At 37.8% G+C, this 26,818-nt stretch overlaps 4 long non-coding RNA genes across 4 annotated transcripts; all 4 read left to right on the plus strand.

Moving 5' to 3' along the window:
- Positions 1-1,886: 1,886 nt before the first annotated feature.
- On the plus strand, positions 1,887-3,303 carry LOC117985736 (uncharacterized). The gene is made up of 2 exons (XR_011237231.1): positions 1,887-1,993; positions 2,073-3,303. It is a non-coding gene; the product is annotated as an uncharacterized lncRNA (long non-coding RNA).
- A 1,199-nt stretch (positions 3,304-4,502) lies between these two features.
- Positions 4,503-7,447, plus strand: LOC138402894 (uncharacterized). The gene is made up of 3 exons (XR_011237228.1): positions 4,503-4,812; positions 5,456-7,134; positions 7,168-7,447. It is a non-coding gene; the product is annotated as an uncharacterized lncRNA (long non-coding RNA).
- A 9,564-nt stretch (positions 7,448-17,011) lies between these two features.
- Positions 17,012-19,256, plus strand: LOC138402898 (uncharacterized). Its single transcript, XR_011237233.1, has 2 exons — positions 17,012-17,533; positions 18,183-19,256. It is a non-coding gene; the product is annotated as an uncharacterized lncRNA (long non-coding RNA).
- Positions 19,257-22,820: 3,564 nt separating this feature from the next.
- On the plus strand, positions 22,821-25,806 carry LOC138402902 (uncharacterized). Its single transcript, XR_011237237.1, has 2 exons — positions 22,821-23,001; positions 24,573-25,806. It is a non-coding gene; the product is annotated as an uncharacterized lncRNA (long non-coding RNA).
- Positions 25,807-26,818: the final 1,012 nt, after the last annotated feature.

The raw sequence follows: 26,818 nt of genomic DNA on the forward strand, positions 1-26,818 counted from the left end.
TGATTTCCATTGTATATCATATCTCTTACCCGACTATACTCACGTGTTTAGTCGACGTTAGCCCGACTAGTTTCGAACCCATCTGGGGTCCTTTTTCAAAGGGAGTCAGTTCGCGCACGCGTCGCGTTTAATACTCCTACTAGTGGCTTTAATTTAAGCAATTTATGACGTCATTGCCCGTAAATGTTTCTCATGCTTATAAATGTACGTGTTGCTATCTTAATCGCATAGACCTAAATAGGTGGTGTTTGCAAATTTATAAAATTGCATGCACAAATAGCATTTCAATATATTTTGGAAATATGAAAAGTTCTTTCTCTACCGCTAAGTTCGTAACTTCGTAAAAAGTAGTAAAGTGGTGATAATAAAAAGAAAACCCGGCTGAGTTTGTTGTGGGCTCTTCTCAGACCTGGGCGCGTTTGGAACCCTCGTAGCTTTAGTTTTAAGTTTGCGTAATAATTATCACCACTATATCTTACATATCCAACATCTGACCATCAAAAAGAGTAATTTATTACCTATTTTGAATAAACTTTGACTTTGTAGCTTATGTCACTCTCCAGGTCAAAAATACCCATGCAATAAATCAGGTCGATCCATAACTCTGTTGCGAGTTGCGACGTGATTAAAGGATAAACCAACAAACACACACGTTGTCCCATTTATAATTTTGACGACCTCGCTGGCGTTGAGGATTTATAAGTGGACGGTGCCGGTTTGATTCCGCAGGGATAGTTTGGGAATTTATAATTTCTAAATTGTGTCTGGTCTGGTCGGGTCTGATGCTTCGGCCGTGGCTAGTTACCACCCCAGCGGCAAAGCCATGCCGCTAAGCGCTTCAGAATTCACTTGTAAAGTAAGTAGTATGGGGTTATTCAAGGGGCGGACCAACAAATTCCAAAAAATCCGGCAACGCATCGGCGGTTTCTTTGGTGCTGCAAATGTTCGTTGGCGGCGGTAATCACTTAACATCAGGTGACCCGCCTGCTCGTTTGCTCGCTATCTCTATTTAAAAAAAGCTGTGTTATGAAATTGTCTAACTAGTTATCCTGTTTAAGGTTTTGAAGTAATGACGCTTCGTAACGGGAGGAGGCTGATTATGTACCAGAAGCACACATTCTCGTTCCAAGGCAACCAGGGGTCCAAGAGTTATCTATACTGTTCAAAGAAGCACACAACTAGGTGTGAAGCTCGGCTGCAGATGAACAAGGCAGAGGAGATTGTGTATGCTCATACTGAACATAATCATAAACCGCCGGTTTTCCAGAAGTGTTCAGATGGTAGATACTACAAATTAGCTTAAAGTACAGATTTTATTATAGTATTAAGTAGTTATTATAGCGTTTAAACTATCGTGTGTGATTTCCATTATAAGTATAAGTTTACAGCTATACTCACGTATTTAGTCGACGTAAGCCCGACGAGATTCGAACTCATCCGGGGTCCTTTTTCACAGGGACTCAGATCGCGACGCGTCTGGCTTACGTCGACTAAATACGTGAGTATTTAGTGACGTAACGCCACAGTTCCTTTATTTACAAGATGACAACTTGCCCAGTTTCCTTCTTGCTTTGTGTATTTTAAGCTATTCTATAAGCGATATAATCGAATCTATAATCGTGAGGATTATACACCGTCAACTCAAGGGTACCTTCAAATCAAAAGCGTATTCACGACAGTTACCTTTGTTTGCGATATTAAATGTTTGCGATGTTAAATGTTACCCTTAGTTTGCGACAGGTCGAACTGGCAATCGGGGTGGGGACGCCCCGCCTCATACCCCGATTTCCATGTCGATCTTCACGAACTATACATTTCACGCTACGTAGGCTATGAAACGCTTAATTTTCATTTGAGATTTCACGTCACACTAGCTTACATTTGACAGATCGTCGATTCAGGATCAAACCGAGAGTGTCTTCGCTCCGTTAATAGTTATTAGACATCTTCTAAGCAAGCGTGCTCTACCTAAAGCTGCATCATTTGCCAGCAGGTTTGATTGTTGCTCAGTGCTATTCTATAAATTAAAAAAAAATACAAACCATCATCTCAATCAAATTGTACTTTTTTAGACAAGCGGTATTTCAAGATAGTCCTCGAACAAGGTTCCTTTGCCTTCAAATCGAGGAGAGAAAAACGCATGTGTACGTTCCGAAACTCATGGGTAGCAGAGATGCCCTGGATCGAACCTTTGAACGAAAGACATAAAGCTTACTGCAAGTATTGCGAGAAGGCCATAAGTATAGCTCACGGAGGTATAAATGACATATATAGGCATAGACAATCAATGAAGCATATTCGAAAGGAACGGAAAATTAATAGTGTATGACAATTACTTGGACTTAAAGTTACATTGTTACATTGTGTTGTTGTTTAAGTTTTTTAGAAAGTTAAATAAAATATTATTGTATTATATTATGTCGCTGTTATTTTGGAAAAATATTCTACTAGCTGATGTCCGTGACTTCGTCGGCGTGGATTTTTAAAAATCCCGTGGGAACTCTTTGATTTTCCCGGATAAGAAGTAGCCATGACACTTTCCAGGTATGTATTTGTGAAATAAATTTACGTCGATCTGTTGCTCTTCGCAACCCGTTTAGCTATGTCGGTCACTCTGATTCTCGTCATTTCCGATTTGATCTCTCCATTGAGTGACTCTGAACTTTCTTATGAGGTCCATAGTTAGCGACCATGTCTCGGATCCATCTACCGTCACTGACAATACGCACTGTGCGAAGACTATCAAGCACTGAATAATTTCGCTTGAGGATTTTTAAGATTTTCAATCAATCAATCAGCCTGTTTGCGTCCACTGCTGGACATAGCCTTCCCAAAAGCACGGCACCGCACACGATCCTCCGCCTTCCTCATCCACCCACTTCCCGCTACCTTCTTGAGGTCGTCCCACACTGCGCTTGCTGATACGCGGTATCCACTCCAGAACACGTCTGCCCCATCGGCCATCGGTTCTGTGGCAGACGTGGCCTGCCTACTGCCACTTCAGCTGGTTAATTTTAGATTTTAATTAAAGGTAATTTTCAGAAAAGCTTCAGTTTATACCCACTCTGAAAGGCGAAATACCAATGTTCCGAAACCACACCTTTTCTTACGAGGCCGGGAAGAAGTTTTTGCGGTGCTCGAGACGAATCAGGCGCAAATGTGGGGCTCGGCTGACGATTGACAACAACGGCTACATCATTAGAGGGAAATTTGATCACACCCATCCACCGCCTGTTTATGAAAAATGTTATGGTGGCTTGTATTCTAGAGTAATGTTCAGAAATACTGAATAATTTATTTTCATATCCATGTATTTATTTATCGCTTTCAAATTCGGTATTATCATTTCATTCTCATTATTACCCATCACCGGCTCACTACTGAGGACGGGTCTCTAGTGTGGTTTTCCAGGTTGCTATAAAAGTACGACCAATGCGACTATATTTGTGCAAAAAATTCACGTCGATCTGTTGGTCATTGCTTCTTCAGCTTCGCAACCCGTTGAGCTAAGTCGGTTTTTCTGATTCTCCCACAGATCTCGTCATTACTGATTTAATCTCCATCGCCCGCTGAGTGACTTTAAGCTTTCTAATGAGGCCCATAGTTAGCGACCATGTCTCGGATCCATATACTATCACTGATAATACGCAAAGTCTTCGAACAGAAGACTTTGGTCTTCAAGCACTGAATAATTTCGCTCGAGGATTTTTTTGATTTTAATTAAAGACAATTTTCAGAAAAACTTCATTTTATATCCACGCATAAAGGCCAAATACCAGTGTTCCGAAACTACACCTTTTCTTACGGGACCGGGAAGAAGTTTTTGCGTTGTTCCAAACGAATCAGAGGCAAATGTCGGGCTCGGCTGACGATTGACAACAATGGCTACATCATTAAAGGGATATTTGATCATAACCATCCGCCGCCTGTTTATGAAAAATGTTATGATGGCTTGTATGCTAGAGTAATGTACAGAAATACTGAATAATTTATTTTCATATCCATTGTATTTATTTATCGTATTCAAATCATTGTTTCATCACCATCCCATCGCCGGCTCATTACTGACGACTCTAGTGTGATTTTAAATTTTGCCTATAAAATTTAATTGAGTTTGATTGGTTTGATTCAAATGAGAACCAAACATTTTTATGCAAAGTGCTGGCGAAGGCGCTAGGGAAACTTTTACATCATATTGATTGCGTGTGGCAGTTTTCCTGTAAGCACGAAGTTCTTTAGTTGTGAAAAACAATTACCTACTGTTGTTACTCTTCTTTCATTAACACTATAAGGTGGTTTTAGGCTTTTTTCGTGGTTTACGTATACCTACGTGGGTACGTAAGTACCACGATTCATACGATGATTTTGAAATATCGATATTCCGGCCCAGGGTCGTGGTCACGACGGGACTGCAACTGCACCTGGGCCGAAATATCGATTTTGGTATATTCGGAAATATGTCTATAAGGGGATATTACATTGAAAATAAATGTTTTTTACAGATAAACTGCACTTTTTGCCAACGATGAAGGGTAACTTACCAATGTTCAGAAATTATACGTTTTCATATTACAACGGGAAACGGAATTTGCGATGCTCAAGAAAACTCACCGGCAAATGCAATGCTCGGCTAACTGTCGACGAAAACGGATATATTCTCAAAGGGCACTTTGAGCACAATCATGCACCTCCGCTGTTCCATAGAGCTGCTAGTGGAGTGTACATTAAAATTAATGTGGGAAAGTAGTCATCATCATCATCATCCCATCGTCGGCTCACTACTGAGCACGGATCCCCTCCCCTGAGATATATGTAGGTACAATCTATCTATACTTAAAATATAACTGTAATTTGAATTGATTTGATTGTAGTTTGATTGAAATGATTTCGGTACATTAAATATAATATTTTGAAAATTTTAATCGGAGGAAACATTATTATCGATATAGACTCTAAAACATTATTTTTTTTAAAATTTTCTGTCTGTCTGTCTGTATGTGCGCGCATCACGCGAAAACTACTGAATGGATTTAAATGAAATTTTGTACAGTGGTAGCTGATACTCCGGGTTAAAATATAGGGTAGTTTTTATCCCGGAAAACATTAGGGATTTTCCGGGATACGGGATCAATTTTTTTATCGATTTTATATGACATAAGAGTTCCCACGGGATTTTTGATAACCCAAATCCACGCGGACGATGTCGCGGGTATCAGCTAGTTATTATTTATACGTTTGTTGAGTAATTGTTAAATTATAAGTAAACAATCAAAGTACTTTATTTAACTTAATATTGTAGTTGTCAATTATGTATAAAGAAGAGATGCTTACAAAACAAACAAAAACTTTTCTTTCTACTACCCCACCTATTAATTCATTTATTAGGTTTTTTTAAAGTGTGAATTGTTAGGTACCATAATATTTTGAAATAAATAACTTTATGCAAATATTTCAGAACTCCAAAATACATACTTGCTGTATGAATACACAAACAGTGATCCCAAAAACATTGAAATGCGTCAACGATTTTATGAGAAACTAAAAGAAATAGAATCAAGGAAAAGTTTCAACTCCCAATTCTTTACAAGCGTCCGTTACGCGGAGATGATTCAACGTATCAAAGCTGCAAAACATAAAGAATCGAGTAAAAAACCAAAGGATTATTACCGCTTAAAAAAAAAATTCGACATCATCACTATTGGAGAAACAGAAAAAATTATTGTTCCAATAGACAAAGATAATAATATTAAATTTTATGCTAATGAAGAAGAGATATTTAATATTTTACACGGAACTCATCTAGCAACAAATCACGGTGGAAGATGCAAAATGAAGAAGGAGTTAAATTTGAGTTATAAAAATATTACGAGGGATATGATTGTAACTTATTTAGACTTGTGCGAGAACTGCGAAAGATTACAAAGATTTACAAAAGGTGATCCAAAAGAATCGCAACCGATCAAGGACTAATTAATAGTGAAATATCTTAAAATCTACATAGTATAAAATAAAGTCGCTTCCCGCGTCTGTATGTATGTATGAACGCGTAGATCTTTTAAACTACGTAACGAATTTTAATGCGGTTTTCACCAATAGATAGAGTGATTCAAGACGAAGGTTTATAGCTATAGTTTAATTCTCAAAAAATTAGAAATCCCTAGAGAAATTGAAATAATGTAAATTAGGTCGGAAAAAAAACCTCTCATTTGAGAGTTTCTGAGGCAATGACACCTCAATGACACCACATGAGTATCTACATTGCACCCATGCGAAGCCGGGACGGGTCGCTAGTAATTTATAAAAAATATTTGATGGTTTAACTATCTGAACCTATATTTATAAATAAACTTAATTTATCAATAATTGTACCTTTTAATGTGAGTTTGAATAATTATTCCCGTAATAATTAACTCTATTTTGGAAATTAATTTTAAACTAGTTAAATTAACCGATACATGTTGGGGGTCCCAAGGTGCTAGAATGGCGACCTCGCATCAGGAAACGCAGTGTTGGAAGACCTCCCACTAGGTGGATATACGACATTTACTAAGTTTAACCGATTTTCAGGAAATTTAGTACAGCGATAGTTGCATCCCCGGGAAGGACTTAGGCTACTTTTTGTCCACGAAAATCAAACAGTTCTCCGGGATTTTCAAAACTTAAATTCACGCGCTAGATTATACAATACTAGCTTATGCTCGCGACTTCGTCCGCGTGGACTACACAAAGTTCGAACCCCTATTTCACTCCGTTATGGGTTGCATTTTTTAAAATCCTTTCTTACGTCATAATAGCTATATGCATGCCAAATTTCAGCCCGACCCGTCCAGTAGATTGAGCTGTGCGTTGATAGATCAGTCAGTCAGTCAGTCACCTTTTCCTTTCATACATTTACGAGTAGATGTTGAAGTTGCTTATTATCTACATTTATATTACAAGTAATGAGATTTTTTTTACAGCAAATTTCCCGTTGCTGCCAACGTTAAGAAGTGTTCAAATATTAAAAATACCGATGTCTAGAAATTACACCTTCTCGTATTACAATGGGAAAATGGGTCGCTTCAGAAGGGGTTATCATTAAGGGGCTTTCTTTACCACAGCCACTCACCAGTTGTTTATCATAGGACCTCTGAAGTTATAATTATTACTTTGAACAATTGAAAATAGAGTTTATCCTTTCCAAGATTTTTTATTTGTATTTACTCAAAGTAATTTAAAATTATAGTTAACTATATATCGTTAGTACCTGTGCGTATAGTTATGTGCGTTTTAAGCAATTAAATAAAATTAGCTTAAATATTTATGCCCTAAAACAATTATTAATGTAGTAAAATTGTATTTATTTCAAAAGTTGGCCCTTGAAAATCTCTATTTTAGGGCAAATTTTGAGGCAACTTCGTGCGTAAAAAAAAACGAGTTGTCGCTTCGATGAAGCGGGCTCTTAAGCTTATTTGTTGTTTACAGAAAAACTGCAGTTTCTGCCTACGATCAATGGCGATATCCCAATGTTTAGAAATTATACATTCTCGTTTTACAACGGGAAAAGGAATCTGCGCTGTTCAAGGAAGCTCAGGGGAAAGTGTGCCGCGAAGCTGACCGTCGATTCAGAAGGATTTATTGTTAAGGGACGTTTCGACCATTGTCATCCACCCCCGATATATCACAGGACCTCTACCGGGTTATATATTAAAACGAGTTAACAGAAAATAAATTGTTTGCCTTATTATATAATGATTCTTTTAATTATTCACTGTAGCAAATTCCGAATACTAAAAAAAAAAATTGTTCAGTAGGCATAGTACTAGCTGTGATAGCCTAGTGGTTAGGACGTCCGCCTTCTAATCGGAGGTCAGGGGTTCGATCCCGGGCACACACCTCTAACTTTTCGGAGTTATGTGCGTTTTAATTAATTAAATATCACTTGCTTTAACGGTGAAGGAAAACATCGTGAGGAAACCTGCATGCCTTAGAGTTCTCCATAATGTTCTCAAAGGTGTGAAGTCTACCAATCCGTACATGGCCAGCGTGGTAGACTATGGCCAAAACCCTTCTCACTCTGAGAGGAGACCCGTGCTCTGTAGTGAGCCGTTGATGGGTTGATCATAATGATACCTTCTTTTTACGGCTACTTCAAATTCACTCTGCGGTGCGGACGGACAGCAAAGGCTTAGTGATAGGATCCTTATTACTAAGCCTCCGCTATCCGTTCGTTTTTCTGTCTGTAAGCGGGCTGTATCTCGTGAACCGTAATAGGTAGAGGGTTGAAATTTTCACAGAGTGTGATATGGCCGCTATAATAACAAACAATTAAGGGATTTTAGTATGGAGCCTGGCCTGCCCATTTTTTTTCAAAATAGCGGCCACGCATTTGCGTGCCCGCGACTTTGTCCGCGTGGAATTAGGTTTTTTTAAATCCCGTGGGAACTCTTTGATTTTCCGGGATAAAAAGTAAAGCCTATGTCACTCTTCAGGTCTTTATCTATAGTCTATACCCATGCAACAAATCACGTCAATCCGTTGCACCGTTGCGCCGTGATCGAAGGACAAACCAACAAACCAAAAAACCAACAAACAAACACACTTTCGCATTTATAATAAGGGTACTGATAGCTGGCATTAATAGAAACAAGTATTGTTTGAGATCAAAAACTTCCAGAGTCAAGTTTCTGAGGTGTAAGCTATCATAGTTGTGCTGGTGACGCCGCGCATACACAATACGATACACACACAGTCAAAAGCGTCTTTTTATCAAACGTCAAAACTCTTGCTAGGGAGCTTGTATGAAATACACAGATGTGACGTCATAAACGTTTGACGTAATATGACGTACTTTTTTAGGTAAATCGACAATTTGAAATGGTTAGCGAACTTAAAACTAACAGTGGACGTGGATTTTATGAATTGTGGTTGACCCTATATTTAATAATTTTTAAGAAATAATTTATTTTTGACATAGTCATTCCCACAGATATGTCCTGATTTGCAACTAGCGTGTCCCCCTCAGTCCCACTCGCTCAAGCAGATTTTCTTATTTGTGAAATGTCATTCCTTCTACACTTCACGTTGTTTGCCAAATACTCACGGCCACGGTGATAAGGACAAAACATAATCATTTTGTCACGTTCTAATAAGAGCTTAATTGCATTTAGCTATCTCGCTCTAACAGTAAGTGTCACAATAGGGCTACTTCTAATAGTCCTTGTTCTGAGCATCACCCCAATTGCAACAACTGTCAACAACTACACCTCACTGATTAATAGAATTATTTATATTTTATGAGTAATGTTTACTGTGGATTTGATAGCAAAACTGCAATGGTTGCCAACGAAAAATGGAGTAGTTTCGATGTTCAAAAATTACACATTCTCCTATTACAATGGAAAGAAAAGTCTACGCTGTTCAAGATACCTCTCGAGAAAGTGTCCAGCGAAACTGAAGGTCGATTCAGCAGGATACATCATTGAGAAGTGTTTGCCACGAACCACCGGTTTATCACAGGCTCGCTGATGATTTTTATATTAAATTGATTACATGATTCAATTAAAATACACTCAAAGAAATCTTGAGTATTTTTTTTTCATTTCACACACTCACACACACGCACACACACACACACACACACACACAAACACTAACGCTATAATTTATTATTTATTTGATTACTTTACAAGCATTTTTATTGCGGTTATTACAGCGAAACTCCAGTGGTTGCCAACGAAAAATGGAGAAGTACCAATTTTCAAAAATTACACATTCTCTTATAATGGAAAGACAACTTTACGCTGTTCGAGATATTTCAGGGGAAAGTGTCCAGCGAAGTTAAAGGTGAATTCAGAAGGATATATCGTTGAGGAATATTCTGACCACTGTCACGGACCACCGATTTATCACAGGACCTCTGACGGGATGTATATTAAACTGAACTGAGAATAAATTGACTCGACTTGTTTTAATTAAAATACACTTTCGAAGAAATATCGAGTACATTATTTTTTATTTGATATCAAGTTAGCACTTATTATTTCTAAATTCATCAGTACGCATGGATTTTACTTGTGGCTAAGCGTTAACCTGCACGGTGTGTTAGTATATACGTCATAGCTGTCAGTTGCGAGAGCGCACCGCATCCATACAGGATGACATACAAACAGGAGACACGCGTGAATGAAGTGCAACAACCGCCAAGAACTATATCTAAATAACGTAATATTATGTAATTGTGTATTATTCATTTTATTACTTTACGAGTTTTTTTTGTTGTGGTTATTACAGCAAAACTCCAGTGGTTGCCAACGAAAAATGGAGAAGTGCCAATGTTCAAAAATTATAGATTCTGTTATAATGGAAAGAGAACTTTACGCTGTTCGAGATATTTTAGGAAAAAGTGTCCAGCGAAGCTAAAAGTGGATTCAGAAGGGTACATCGTTCAGGGATGTTTCAATCATTGCCACGGACCACCGATTTATCACAAGAGCTCTGACGGGATGTATATTAAATTAGATAGCGGGCAATAATTTTTTTGACTTATTGTTTTAAAATATACTATCGAGAAACTTTCGAATATTTTATTATTATTATCATAGGATGACAAGTTAGGCTCTATTATTCATTTCATCCACGCGCGTGAACCTTGCTTGTGGTTACATGTGTGTACATGCACATTATGTCAGTGCATGTGTGGGAGCGGTCAGTTACGAGACGCACTCACACACATACATACACAAACAGGAGACACGTGTGAGTGAATTGCAACAACCACCAACAACTATTGTCAATTATTGTTTATTTTATTATTTAATAGTTATTTTGTCGTAGTTATTACAGCAAAACTCCGGTAGTTGCCAACAAAAAATGGAAAATACCAATTTTTGAAAATTTAACCCCTGAGGGAGATTTGAAATCAGTGTAGTCCATGCGGACGAAGTCGCGGGCATCAGCTTTCATAAATTCATGCACGCGCGTCGTCCTTGCTTGTGGTTACATGCGTGTACATTAAGGCTGCCATACGTCCCGGTACACCGGGACAAGTCCTGGTCTGAAGCGTTGTGTCCCGGTGTCCCGGTCAGTAAGTTAGTTGTCCCGGTTTGGCAGGGGGTTCCGAAATCCCAGACAAAAGGAAGTTATTTTTGAAATGGATAATATACTAGTTCTTGAATTTACCAATTTTTTTGTAAATATTAAAAAATTTCGCGCTCGCTTCGCTCGCGCTTTTGTTCTGTATTAGTTAATCCCTGCCTGCAATCTTGTCTGCATAGAAGTCCGGTAGGAACTCTTTGATTTATCGGGATAAAGAGCCTATGTCTGTTTCCGGGATGCAAGCTATCCCTGAATAGTACCTGGTTAAAAGGATAAGGCCGTAAAAAGATAACAGACAGATAGATATACCGACACACTTAATAATATTAGTGAAATATTAATACCTAAGCTGTGATAGCGTAGTGGTTAGGACGTTCGCCTTCTAATCGGAGGTCGGGGGTTCGATCCCGGGCACGCACCTCTAACTTTTCGGAGTTATATGCGTTTTAATTAATTAAATATCACTTGCTTTAATAGTGAAGGAAAACATCGTGAGGAAACCTGCATTCCTGAGAGTTCTCCATAATGTTCTCAAAGGTGTGTGAAGTCTACCAATCCGCACATGGCCAGCGTGGCAGACTATGGCCAAAACCCTTCTCACTCTGAGAGGAGACCCGTGCTTTGTAGTGAGCCGGTGATGGGTTGATCATGATGATGATGATGATTAATATCTACAGATTTTTTCATAAATATATAAAAATTTTGCGCTCGCTTCGCTCGCGCTTTTATTTTGCGTTAGTTAGTGCCTGCAACTTCGTCCACATGGATTAAATTTTTTAAAAATCACGTGGGAACTCTTTCATATTCCGGGACAAAAAGCCGTTCTAAGTGCAGAGAGACAGACTGACACATTCGAAATTACAGAATCAGTTTGCATATGGATGGATGTCCCGGTCGCCCTTTCAGCAATTATGGCAGCCCTACACGCACATTACGTCAGTGCATGTGGCGGAGCGATCAGTTACGATACTACACTTATACGCATACAGACACAAATAAAAGACACGTGTGAGTGAACTGCAACAACCGCCAAAAACTATTCTTAAATTATTGTTTATTTTTAATAGGATTACTTAACGAACTATTTTTTATGGTTATTACAGTAAAACTCAAGCGGTTGCCGACGCAAAAAGGAGAAGTACCGATGTTCAAAAATTACAGGTATTGTTGGAATGGAAAGAAAAATTTACGCTGTTCAAAGCATTTCAGTAAAAAGTGTCCAGCGAAGCTGAAAGTGGATTCAGAAGGATATATCATTGAGGAATTGTTTGAGCATTGCCACGGACCACCGATTTATCACAAGACCTCTGACGGATTTTATATCAAATTGAATAGCGGAAAATAATTTTTTGACTTAAAATATTTCTTTTACAATATAATAGTATCGAATAATAATATAGTTAAATATTATAGTATCGAAAAAATTTATTATTGTTTTTATTATTTTTTATCATTATTTTTATTAGATGACAAGTTAGTCTCTATCAGTACTTATATTATAAATGTGATTGTGTGTTTGTTTGTTGGTTTGTTGGTTTGTCCTTCAATCACGTCGCAACGGAGCAACGGATTGACGTGATTTTTTTAATAAACCAATAAACCAACAAACAAACACACTTTCGCTTTTATAATGTTATGTGTAGTGATTCTTTATTTTATAACTTTACGAGTTATTTTTGCTGTCGTTATTGCAGCAAAACTCCAGTGGTTGCCAACGAAAAATGGAGAAATACCAATGTTCAAAAATTACAGATTCTGTTGGAATGAAAAGAAAACTTTACGCTGCTCAAAGTATTTCAATAAAAAGTGTCCAGCGAAGCTTAAAGTAGATTCAGAAGGATATATCATTGAGGAATGTTTTGATCATTGCCACGGACCACCGGCTTATCACAAGACCTCTGACGGGATATATGTCAAATTGTAAAACGGAGAATATTTTTTTTGACTTAACATATTGTTTTTGAAGTATATTATACTTATTACTATCGAGAAAATTCCGAGAACATTATTATTATTTATTAGGTAACAAGTAGCCCCTATCAGTAGTGAGTACCCATATTATAATTGCGAAAGTGTGTTTGTTTGTTGGTTTACTGGTTTGTTGGTTTGTCTTTCAATCACATTGTATATAATTAATAATCTTAAATCGTTTCTAAAAATTCAAATCACTTTTTAACAAGTGTTGACGCTATCTCATAATTGCGGCAACAAACTCCTACATTTTGTGATCTAATGATAGATAATATTATATTATTAACAGTAGTGAAATAAAAGATAACTTATTCGTCATATTATATTGTGGCCACTCTATACTTCCTCACTCTGCACTTTTACACTTCACAACTTGTACAAAAATCAACTGCGGAGCGGGGCGGCTCGCCTTTTATAGAATTTCCCCACTCATTGAGTACCCTTTCTGATTGGTCAAGAGAGTTGCCCCGCTCTCGCCAGTTGAGTCAAATCAAATACTAATTTACCAATAACTTATTACATTATTCTTATTAATACTTATCATCGACTTATTAAACGAAAGTTGAATATAAACAGTAATTTAGCCAGTGTTGCGGACACAAGAATATTTAAGAAAACATTTATTGTGGTTATTACAGCAAAACTACAGTTACTACCAACATTAAATGGAGTTATATCGATGTTCAAAAATTACTCATTCTCTAATCGCTACGGGAGGAACACATTACATTGTACCAAGGGAAAGTGCCCTGTGAAGCTGGAGGTTGATTCGCAAGGTTACGTCGTTAAGGAAAGTTTCGACCACTGCCACCCACCACCAATCTTGCACAGAACCTCTGAAGGATTGTACGTTAAACTGGATGGCTATCCATAAATTAATCGAATTTACTTAACATATTTAAACTATTCCTTAGCGGTAATAATTATTATTCGTACAGAATATTATCTTTTTTATACTTACCTTGACCTACCTACTGGCTTACTTATGGCATATATTTTTATGTTTTTGTATATACAGGATGTAACCAGAATGCTAGCAAAAATTAGCGTTATTATTATACTACCAAAACATAATCCAATACCAATAACCATTTGCCTCATTTTGTAGTTTTTGTGATTTAGTATTTTTCAATCCCGCAATGTATAGCGTGCAAAACTCGGGTCAATGCCTCTCCTACGACGTAGCATTGCTCCGAATGGCTTACTTACGCAAAGTTCGTTGACCTTTAGCGTCAGTCAGATGTTTTATTTGCAATATATCGTGAATTTTACAAAATATATGATTTTTTTATCGTCTTTTTTGTTGTTATCATATTAGTAATCATCAGTAGTATCACCTGTCTTCGTTTTTGCTAGCGTTCTGGTTGCACCCTGTATATTATTATTTTTGGTGGGAAATAAAGAATAAAGAGTTTAGGGCTACTGGAAGGAAGATCTCCAGTAGAGATAAGTTGTCCTTTGTTCAGTATTAATTGTATTATGTTTTAGTTTTAAGTTATTTGTACGTGAATAAATAAATAAAGAGTTCTACTAATACAACATTTTGAACTATATTGGTTATATCTGTTAATAGCTTATGCTCACGACTTCGTCCGCGTGGACTACACAAATTCAAACCCCTATTTTACCCCTTTAGGGATTGAATTTTCAGAAATCTTTTCTTAGCGAATGCCTACGTCATAATAGCTATCTGCATGCCATAATTCAGCCCGATCCGTCCAGTAGTTTGTAGATCAGTCAGTCAGGCATTTATAGATTGATGGTTATTATATACGCAAATCAAAAAAATATATATTTATTGATGGTTATTACAGCAAAACTACAGTTGCTACCAACATTAAATGGATTTATACCAATGTTCAAAAATTACACATTTTCGTATCGCAATGGGAAGAACAGTTTACGTTGTTCAAAGTATCTCAGGGGAAAGTGTCCTGTGAAGCTGAAGGTTGATTCGGAAGGATACATCGTTGAGGAAAGTTTCGACCACTGCCACCCACCACCACTTTTGCATAGGACCGCTGAAGGGTTGTATGTTAAACTGGATAGCAGGAATTAAATTTTTGAATTGACTTTTTTTTTAATATTCCTTAATTTGTCGTATCGTAGAATATTATTCTTTTTATACTTTAACCTACCTAGTGGCTTACACAGTAACTTATTGGAAATGTTTTTATGTTAATGATTTTAAGCTTATTTCGTGGTTTAACGACATATTTTTATGTAGATAACGGGTACATACCACGATTATTTACGACAATTGCACGGGTCGTGACCACGACCCGTGCAATTGGGCTGAAATATGTATTGGGTACTGATATTTATGTAATATATTTTTTTAAAGAATATTAGCCATGTTAAATGACTAATATTCCCCTTTCCTCTCACACTTAGCGTCAGGCTTGTGCTAGGAGTAGGTACGACAATAGTGCAACGGGCGGGGTTTGAACCGTCGCGGTCGACCTTTCGGTTTTCAGTCCACTCCTTTACCGGTTGAGCTATTGAGGCTCTGGTGTTTTTATGTTTTGTATATTATTAATTTTGGTGTGAAATAAAGACTTCTTCTACTACTGCCTTCATTTTTAACCGTTTTTCTTTAATAAATCAGTGGTTGTGAGTGTGTACCTAGTACCTACGAGTATGTGCTTTGTGAATGTATATGGCATCAGTGCAAGAGTGTGGGTGACTGTTGAAACGGTCAGTCGTGAGCGTGCGCGTTCACATGCATACATATACGACAACACACAACCAAGAGATCCACGTGTGTGTGTGTGAATTGCAATAACCTCAAATGGATATGATTTTCTTCCCCTTAACTTGTTTGTTTTTCTGTGTTTTTTATAGAAAAGCTTCTGTTGTTACCAACAGTCAACGGAGTAGTACCAATGTTCAAAAATTATACTTTCTCGTATTGCAATGGGAAGACATACTTGCGCTGTTCAAGATATCTCCGGGGGAAGTGTCCTGCGAAGTTGAAGGTGGATTTAGAAGGATTTATCGTCAAGGAAAGCTTCGAGCATTGCCACCCACCGCCGGTTTATCACAAGACCTCTGACGGTTATTATATTAAAGTGGGTATCGGAAACTGTAGGTGAATTCCTTACTCCAGAGGATTTTAACTTCCGCTTTCTTTAATTTTTATAATATCCTCTACCCTAAGGTTGCCTGGAAGAGATCGCTATTTTAGCGATAAGGCCGCCTATTGTACATGCTATCTTTGTTATATGTCTATTGTTTTTGTTTTGGTGTACAATAAAGCATATTTTACTTTACTTTACTTTATATAATTTACTTTTTCGGGGAGTTCATGAGCTAAGTTTTGTACTATGATGATTTACTAAATATTCGAAATAAAAACTATTTATAATTAAGTAATCCTATGTTAATTATAACAAAAAATTCCTTATTTTTCTTTTATTCTGAAACGACTTAGTAATGCTCAATGGACATAAAACAAGTTTTTTGAGTTTATACTTAAACTTTGATGTTTATAAATTTTTATATGGTGAATTATTAATTTTCACTTTTTCGAACCAGTAGCCTGCATGTGTCCAATGCTGGACATAGGCCTTTTCTTGAATTCCTTTTACTGTTGATTTTACTTATTTTAACTTTTAACCATAAATAAATAAATAAATAAAAGCTGTGCACTTCGTACAATTTGTTATTTATTATTTTGAAAGTAGCTTCTTTGTTATAAATTTTTCTCTTTGGGTCCAGTTAATTTAATTTACAAACAAATACTTGCGTATAGAAAAAACCGGCTAAGTGCGAGTCAGGCTTGCGCAATGAGGGTTCCGTACTACAGTCGTATATTTTCGACATTTTGCACGATAATCTGTAAAAATAAAAATCTGTTTTAGAATGTACAGGTGAATACTTTTCATATGATACCCCACTTGATATAGTCACTCACTTCGAAAGTTGAAAATACTAATTATTAGTTCATGACCACAATTTTTTTTTTTTTGTGTGATCTAACCCTAAGTTTTCAGATTTTTCCTCAAATGTCAGCTATAAGATCTACCTACCTGCCAAATTTCATGGTTCTAGGTCAACGGAAAATACCCTGTAGGTTTCTTGACAGACAGACAACAAAGTGATCCTATAAGGGTTCCGTTTTCCTTTTGAGGTACGGAACCCTAAAAAGGGAAGAATTTAACGGTTTACCCGTGATTTAAAGGTGTTTAAAAATCCCGTGAAAACAGAAAAAAGGAAACTCTGGCGGTAGTGGAATCTTGCTCTATGAGATTTTAATATCGATATATTTTTGCAGATAAGCTCTTACAATATCTGCCGACGATTAAGGGTAATGTGCCAATGTATGACAATTACACGTTTTCTTTCTGCGGGAAGAATCGACTGAACTGTTCGAGTAGACTAAGCGCCAAGTGCCCTGCGCGACTGGTGGTCGATGAGAACGGGCACATCATAAAAGGGACGTTTGACCACAGCCATCCGCCTCCGAATTACCACCAAGTTTCTAGTGGGTTGTATGTCAAAGTCGATTTTAGGAAGTAAATCACTTTTTAATGTAGGTAACGGGTACATACCACGTGTAGTGTACGCGGGCAAGCGACAATCTGCCGTAAGCTCTGGCCGGGTGTGGACGTATCTAGTGTTTCGTGTACCCTATATTCACTTGTGAGATTGTAAGTGTGTTTTATTATCAAATAGATAGTACACCACGATTAATTTGGTGTTTTTTATTTGTTGATATTTCAACCCAATTGCACGGGTCGTGGTCACGACGGACGGGACTGCGGTGCTGCGAGAGATGAAGTTCGAGCTGTCAAGGGCAGTAGCGAACTACCCTCTTTCTTGTTCTTTTCAATAGAACTTCACGAGCTGTCCGGCAAAACCATTCCATCGTCCATCAACCGTCGCCATCGTGACCACGACCCATGCAATTGGGTTGAGATATCGACAAATGAAAACAAAAATTAATCATGGTATGTACCCGTTATATACATTAAAATATAAATCAAATATATAAATATACTTTTATATTATGACTTATTTGCCTCGTTATTTTTGTTAATTGTATGTTGTTGTTGCGTATAAAATAATGCTCAAAATGAAAAATAGACTCCGTATCCCATTCATGGATTGTATTTATGATTATTATATTGCAGATAAGCTGCAATTATTACCAACAGACAAAGGTCAGATTCCGATGTTTAGAAGCCACTCGTTCTTCTACGCTTCGAGCAAGCTGTTGTACTGCTCGAGGAAGTTGCGAGGGAAATGTCCTGCTAAACTGATGCTAGATAAGGAGGGGTGTATCGTTGGTGGGAATTTTGAGCACAACCACGACCCTCCAGCGTTTTACAAAACCGCTGATGGGTCCTTTATAAAAATGTGTTTCAGAAAATAAATGAACTTGCAGTGTGCTTGCAGTACGCGGCAGAAAGTACCTTTAGAATGGCTTTGTAGAGCGTTGTCTCTGTCACTCATACCTATGTGACGTTTTGTCGGTCTTGAGACAATGCTCTAGAAATTCGCTCTTTAGAAGGGGATATCTTCTAAAGGTCGATGTACATTATTTTCTGCCGCGGACTGTATTTATATTCTAACTAGCTTATTCCCGCGACGTCGTTCGCGCGGACTTTATTTTTAACATAATTAATTACTAATGACACGCTGTACGGAAGGCGATTAATGACGTCACAGGGCGTAAACGACAAATTTTATTTTTAATTTTCGCGCAGAAATTACTGTTATTTTATGTTAAAAAGAGGATAATATTTGTCGTTTATGGATTGTGACGTCATTAATCACCTACCGTACAGCGTGGCGTTCATATTAAAAATAAATAAAAATTGTGACTTTTAATTCTAGCCCCATAAGCTACCTCTATACAAAACATCACATCATTTTATTACTACAATTCAAGACCCTATTCTGAGAGGAGACCCGTCGACTTCGTCCGCAAGAATTTAGATTTTTAAAAATTCCAAGGGAACTCTTTGATTTTCCGGGATAAAAAGTAAACTACGAAAAGTAGCCTATGTAACCTGAAGCTATCTGTGTACCAAATTTCGTCAAAATTGGTTAAACGGATGGGCCGTGGAAAGATAACACAGACAGTCAGTCAGGCGGACAGACGGAAAAGCAGACACTTTCGCATTTGTAATATTAGTAGGTAAGGATAGATTGTTATGATTATCCCTTTTAATGTAGGTACATTAAATAGAGATTACACTATCGATACGTTTTTTAATTTTGGCTTCGCCTTTCCCCTCAAACTATACTTAAAGCTTGTCCATAGAGTAAATGAAGGTAGTACGGTGACAAAGTAAGTATTATTAGTGTATGTACTTATCGCTTGGCTGTGTTGTGGGTGGCTAATTTGTAGCATATGGGTAGGTCTAGACAACAACAAAGCTAGGTTTGCACTCGCCAGTACAAGTGACTAAGGACGGGTGCAAACCTAGCTCTGTCGCTGACTGTACCTACTCGTAAGGGGGTTGGTCCTTCTAATAAATAAAACTTCCGTCTGATGCTGAATAGTAAACACTTATATTTCCAAGTTTTTTTTAATTGTTTTTTTTATTTTAATGAAAATATTACAATAAAACTTAAAGCTAGCCTTATCTAATTACTATACAAATCATGACCGCGTGGAATGGTGCCAAGAATACTGGCTGCATTTCCGCGCTGGACAGACAGGCTGATCCGTTGCGCAAAAAATGAGCCAGCCCTTCCGTCACCAGATGAGGCTATATATCGCTGTGAAATGTCTCGTAAAAATTTTTTTGCACTAAGACTCCATGGCCCCAGGGTCTCCACGGCAAACGGAACAAAAATGTAACTCTCGATAAGAGAGGCATACTTGTGCCGCTTGCCGTTTTCAGCTGTTTCTGCTACGGCTCCCGGTCTTGATTCTGTCTCCCTGATATGACACGGGGCCAATGTGTCAACGCAAGTTGCGTCCCACATTAGCGCCCGTCCCCGTTCCCAGGGAACCAGCGTCAATCCATCAGGTCTCTTGCCATCATCCCGACTAATCCCTGCCGGCTCAATGAGCGCAGGAATATCTATGGTGGCAAGAGCTCTTTTAATCGTATCGTTAAGAGAGCCATGCCTAAACAGCCTACCAGAGCTCCTTTGGCAGGAGATTTCCAAGTTATGAAATGTGAGCAAATTACAGTACAATTCACAACAATTCTACTCCCTTTACAACCTCTTGCACTGCCAAGGGTCACTTGTAGATACCTCTTTTATAGAGATAAGTGCATCCCTGATCACTGTTACTGTCCTTTACTCTTTATTGTTACAACTTTATGGTAAAAATAAAAAATAAATAAATAAAATGTGACAAGTGATGTTATAAGTTCGGAGTATCGGCAAGCACAAACGCGTCAATACTATCACCTGTCTTTGTTTTTGCCAGCGTTCTGGTTACACCCTGTATATTTTATAAAAAAATGTAAGTATAGGTACCCGTTAATATAAAACTGTCATTTAATTTCTTTACAGAAAGACTGATCGTTCTGAACACTTCGCGGGGAGAAGTGTTCCTGTTCCGAGGATACACCTTTTCATATTACACGGGAAAGAAGAATCTGCGTTGTTCGAGAAGGATCAGTGGCAAATGCCACGCTAGGGTCAAGCTCGACGACGATGGTTACGTTATAGGGGGCTATTTCTACCATAGTCACCCGCCGCCCGTATATCATAGGACCTCGGATGGCTTGTTTGTTAAACTATCAGTTTAAACATTTTAACCGCTAGTGGACGCCACTGTACTATCCACGGAGAGAAGTTAGTATAGGGCTCTCCGCTCTCTCTTACGTAATTCCATATTAAAAAATACCTGATTTTTTAAAAATATATATCAAATATTGCGGACCGGCAGGAATCGAACCCGCGTCTCCTGGGATCGCGCCCGACGCGTGACGGTCTGACCAATAAGCTATAGCTTGCTTGCTGCCAGTGACGAAATCTGTGATATGTATGTTCACTCAGTACTGAGGCGACTGTTTATCGCAAAACCACTGATGGTATAACGTTACATTTCAACAAAAAAATTGTGTTTTGTTACCAACAATATTACGATAAGATAAATAAATTGTAGCACAATTTAATATTTTTTTCATCTCACTCGCTCGAAAACAATCGTTTTGCTCTTTGAAATCTGAGTGGAAAGTGGTAATTTTGCTCTCTAGGGCGCGAAGTACGATTTGAAATTCGAACGTCACGAACTGTCGTCTATGGTTGCGTACCTACTTACTTTTTTCTTTCTATTAAAAATACTACGTTATAATGAAACGTTCAGAAACGCGGTTCGTCCTTACTGTCTTTACTATTTATTATTATTTACTAAGTATTAAGTGAGAAGTAGGAACATTTATTTTTATTTAATTAAATTAAAGATAATACATACCTACTCCGTTTCAGCTTTATTGAGTAAACAATATAATGAAGTTCGTTGAATTACGAATTTTTTTTTTATTCTAAGAATTTTAAATTTGAATTCTAAACGCACCCGAAAAAACTTTATTCGTATATAGAATCTTCTTGAATTAGAACCTTCTTCACTGCCTGACTTGTGGTTGTCCCCTATTAATATAGAAACTTTTTATTGAAATCTCTGGCGCCTCTTGTATCGAGCATCTAGCGTTTTCCTCGCTGTAGTGAGATGAAAAGTTGTATGTTTCGCACGGGTGCAAATTTATTTGCGTTCGAGTCGTTGAATTCCTCGCTACGCTCAGGATTCTACATTTGAACCACTCGCTTCGCTCGTAGTTCAACCTTCACCTCCACGTGGTGAATCCTTCGCTGGCTCGGAATTCAATACAAACTCTCGGGACAAAATAACATCTTTGCACCCTTGCATAACAAATAACTATATTTCATGAGCTCTACATTTTATATTACAGAAAGAGTGAAAACCCTACGTACACATCGTGGACATGTTATATTTATGTACCAAGGTTTCACATTCTCATATCGTAATGGGAAAAACAATTTGTCGTGCTCTCGACGCATCTGTGCTAAGTGCAACGCCAAGCTGAAAGTTGACGATCTCGGTTTCGTCTTGGGTGGATATTTCGGCCACACTCATCCGCCCCCAGTGTACCAAATAACCTCTGATGGGATATATGTTCAACAAAAGAATTAAGTAGAGTTACGAACTAATGAACAATATTGTGCTAAGATTAATAAATTGTGTAATTTTTTTGCTATTGTTTGAATTTATGTTGGAGGATGTTAAATTTTTTTATAAGAGAATTAACCCTAGCGCCGCCGTCGAGTGCTTTCCATTTAAACGTAGTATGGTTCTCATATGAATACTAACCAATCAAACTCAATGAAATTTTGTAGACACGTTCTGGAACCAAATATCTGTGAGTGTACTCTGTCAGCTTTCTAGCTTGTCAGATTTCTGAATAAATGTGTCGTATTAAAGTTATACTGGCTTAAAGATTTATATAAAAGTCTTAATAACTAAATATGAATAACTACGTATGTATGAACAACGCTGGGAAGCGCACTACGGTTACTATTCATATTTGTCACCCCATCTCGGAGTCCATGGCTTACCGGAGGGCTGGCAGATCAGTACCCTTATTATATCAGTACCGTTATTATAAATGCGAAAGTGTGTTTGTTTGTCCTTCAATCACGTCGCAACGGTGCAACGGATTGATGTGAGTTTTGCATGGGTGTAGGTAAAGACCTGGAGAGTGACAGGCTATTTTTATCCCGGAAAATCAAAGAGTTCCCACGGGATTTTTAGAAAACCTAATTCCACGCGAATGAAGTCGCAGGCATCAGCTAGTATGTAATAGATTTAAAAATAAAACATTTTTTTTACAGGCTATGATTACGAAAAACTGCAGATGCGTGGAAACAGATCGGTCATACTCTACAGGAATTACACATACTCCTTTCACGCGAAAGGGTGTTCGACGTTACAGTGCTCTAGGAAGCTTAGTATGCAATGCGGTGCGTTCCTCAAAATGGACAAGAACGAGAGAATAGTTTACGCACAGACACACCATACACACCCACCGACAAATTATGTCATGACAGACAAGGGCTTTTACGTGAAAATGTCGAAATTTTCACATCATTTTTATTGATTCGTTTTACAACGCACTAAAACGGTTTATTCCTTTTATCCACCATAAAAAAGCCACCTAACAGTACGCGGCAGAAAGTATAGGTCATTAAAATGACATTTCGGCTTTGTAGAGCGTTGTCTCTGTCACTCATACCTATGTGACGTTTTGTCGGTCTCAACGATAAAGACAATACTCTACAAATCTGCTATCTCCTTCTAAAGGTCGATGTATATATTACTTTCTGCTGCGTAATGTACCTTAGGGTATATACCAGAGTGTGAGTAAACACCCTATTCGCTCCGAACGGGTTGCATGAGCGGAATTTGTATATTTTTATTCCTTAATAATTTTTAGTCCAGGGTGGATAAATGACCAAACATTTCTAAATATTCACTTTAGGGTGGCTGTTTTAGGGTGGATAAACGGAATAAGCGGCTAGAACACACTATGATAAACTATGAACAACGATATCTAAGTATGTACTACGCACTAGATGGTGTCATTACGAACAAAAATCGTGTTCTATGAACTGGCCATTATTAATAATAATAATAATTTTTTTTATTCAAGTAAACTTTCAAAAGCGCTTTCGAATCGTCGGATACATCTACCACTGGTTCGGAATGCCATTCCTACCGAGAAGAAATTAATTATAAGGGACATCGCCAATGGTGATTTTTTGTAGCAATACAGCCGCGCGTATCGTGATCACGATTCTGAATCGCGACAGTAGCGATACAAAATCGTGGTACACTAGGGCTAGCGATGCATCGCAACCTTTTTGTATAGCTGCAAATTGTCGCAGTGGCCATCTCCATGGACGAGAGAATCGCGGCGATGAAGTCGCCGTGTGACAAAATTCGATATAAACTACCTAGATAGTATCGCCCTGTGGAGATTAGCCCATAGAGTTTGTATCAAATTTTGCCACACAGCAAGTCTACCGCCGCGAATCAATCGTCCGTGGAGATAACGCCTAAGGCTAAGGGCGCGTCCCTACTCTGTCGTGACGATAAAATATTATAATCGTGCAGTTTTCAGCGTCATGGCTTGTATATTGGTGTTCATATATAAGACGGCACGATAACTGTCGTCCACGACTCATTTCTAACAATGATACAAGGTGACGACATAGTGAACTGAGTCGCAGCCCGCTAAAACTTTTGTTCGGAATGATCCGTCTAGTACGTAGTAGATAAAGGTCGTTCACTTTAAATGTATTTTGTCCGCATTTCCGATTTTTCGATTAGTAGATAAAATAATTACTAAGCAAAAGAACTGTTTTTCACTGTCTTTACGACCAGTTGAAACATGTAAAAAGAAAACACGTCGGATTCCTGTAAAATCACTTGAACAGTCCTCGTCTTCGGCTCGTCCTTTCGATATTACTCAGCCGGCAATTGCTACTATACAAACTTATACCTAAAATATAATTCAAGTAATTCTTTACAGACATACCCTTTCAGTTCATCGAATCGTCCCGAAGTCGTGGTCAAGTATTACTGGTTCAGGGTCACACATTCTTCAAAATGAACAAGAAAGCAAACTACTGGTATTGCTCGCAAAGGATATATAGGAAATGTCAAGCTAAAGTAAGGCTAGATCCCGACGGGAATGAGATTTTAGTCTGTTTCCTTGAACACACCCATCCGCCCAAAGAATACCACAATCCGGCCGAATTCCTCGGCGAACCTCTACGTGTACAAGTCTACAATAGTACCTATATCTAATATACACAAACACTTATACACACACACACACGCAAGCACATTCGCACACAAATACATAGTACATACACACATTATTCTTTAGCATTGCAATGTAATTAAGAGAAAATAAAGATTTTTCATTTTCATTTACCGCATGCGACTTGCGCTTGCTGGCTTTCCGCCTTTAGTGTGTTTCGTTTGAATTAATTTATCCTAAATAACATACTGTTATATAGATTTTAACACTCTCACCGCCAAGTGCACTGCTGGCCGCCCATGTAAATTAGAGTGCAGCGAGCCAAATATTGATTTTTGAATTTTAACTGGCACGCCACGTGGGCGGCCGGCATACCAAAATCAGCGCGCTAAATTCGCTGTTATATTTTCTTGTCGTAACTTGTCAAAAACTTATACGGCACGTCACCCATGTAATTAGGTCAGTTGACCACGCGCCGCCCACGTAGACTGCGGAAAAAGACTTTTGGCGCGTAACAAGAAAACTATGAAACCTACCCTGATTGCTAATTATAACAAACACAAATGCTCCAAAGATTTATAATTTACAAGACTAATAAGCAGCTTAGTAGCAAGAAGTACACCATAACGGATTTTAGAGAGAATCTCTGTTTGCAGATGTTAGGAATCACTTTCAATTCAGTGGGTTGTTTGCCAAGGCGGCAAATAAACACCAATTCAGTAAATCAACACTGACTGATCAGAGAAGAAGACTTATTCGGCGACGATGCATCCATTGTTATAAAAAAAATAGAGATGCTGGACTATCAGCTAAAGAAGCCAGAGATCATACAAAAAAAGTAAATACCGTGTGCCTAAGATGCCCTAAGAAACCTAGTGTTTGTATGCAATGTTACGCAGAAATCCATATCCAAATTAATCCTTAGTTTTCTATTACTTATTTTGATTTTTATGGTTGTGATTTTAACTGATTTGGATAAGTAAATGAATATTAATATTTTTTAATGTAGTTTTTTGTCATTCAATTTTTATCCTTATGGTAATTCAAATATAGTCCAATTTTCTTCAATTTTTTTTTACGGGTAGCGGTTTAACCTAACTAATCAATAAAATCATCTTCGAATCTTCATGTACCAAGCCAAGCTCTATAAAATAATATGAATTTGTGGGATCACAGCGGACCCCACGGCCTGCTAATAAAGTCAACGACGTGTCCCGTCGATAGCCCATATGGCGTGCTACACAAGTTACTTAAAATCAAGCGTGGCGTGCGGTGGAAAATACATGGCTAGCGTGCCGCCCACATGACGTGTTGCTCTAGATTCTAGAAAACCATAAATAAGTATGGCGGTGAGAGTGATAAGAACTTCAAGTGAGACACGATTTGTTCACTGCTGGACATAGGTCTCTTGTAGGGACTTTCACAATCCACATGCTACGGTTTTGCGCCGCCTGAATCCAGCGACTCTCTGCGGCTCGTTTGATGTCGTATGTCAATTAAAATTAAAATGTACAATTTTTTCAATCAAACTCTTCAGTCAGTGTAATTTTTAATATCAGTGTACCACCTACTTAATGAATTTTGTTATTATGAATAAATGATTATCATAAAATATTTTTGGATCATCATTATACTTCAGGGTTGAATTTATAATCGCCAGATAATATAACGCACAATCAGCGATCAACTATTACAATATATTATTTAATTGTTTTATAGACACGGGATCATGCCAATCATGCATCGACTGTACTATATATGATAGTATATATAGTACAATCGATATATGAATATTTACAAAAAATAATTCATTTCTAAAATTGTGTACTTACCTACCACAATATTTGTACGCCGCTACGGCTAATGTGTTGAACCTTTGTAATAATTATCATCTTTTGTAACACACATTATTTTTTCAGCGTTCCGACGTTTTTACAAGTCGAAGAGATTTCACGACTATCAAACTCATGGTGGCCCGAGAAGAAACTGCGTCGGTTGTTACAGGATACTGC

This window comes from Maniola hyperantus, chromosome 10, assembly GCF_902806685.2.
Source record: "Maniola hyperantus chromosome 10, iAphHyp1.2, whole genome shotgun sequence".
NCBI lineage: Eukaryota > Metazoa > Arthropoda > Insecta > Lepidoptera > Nymphalidae > Maniola > Maniola hyperantus.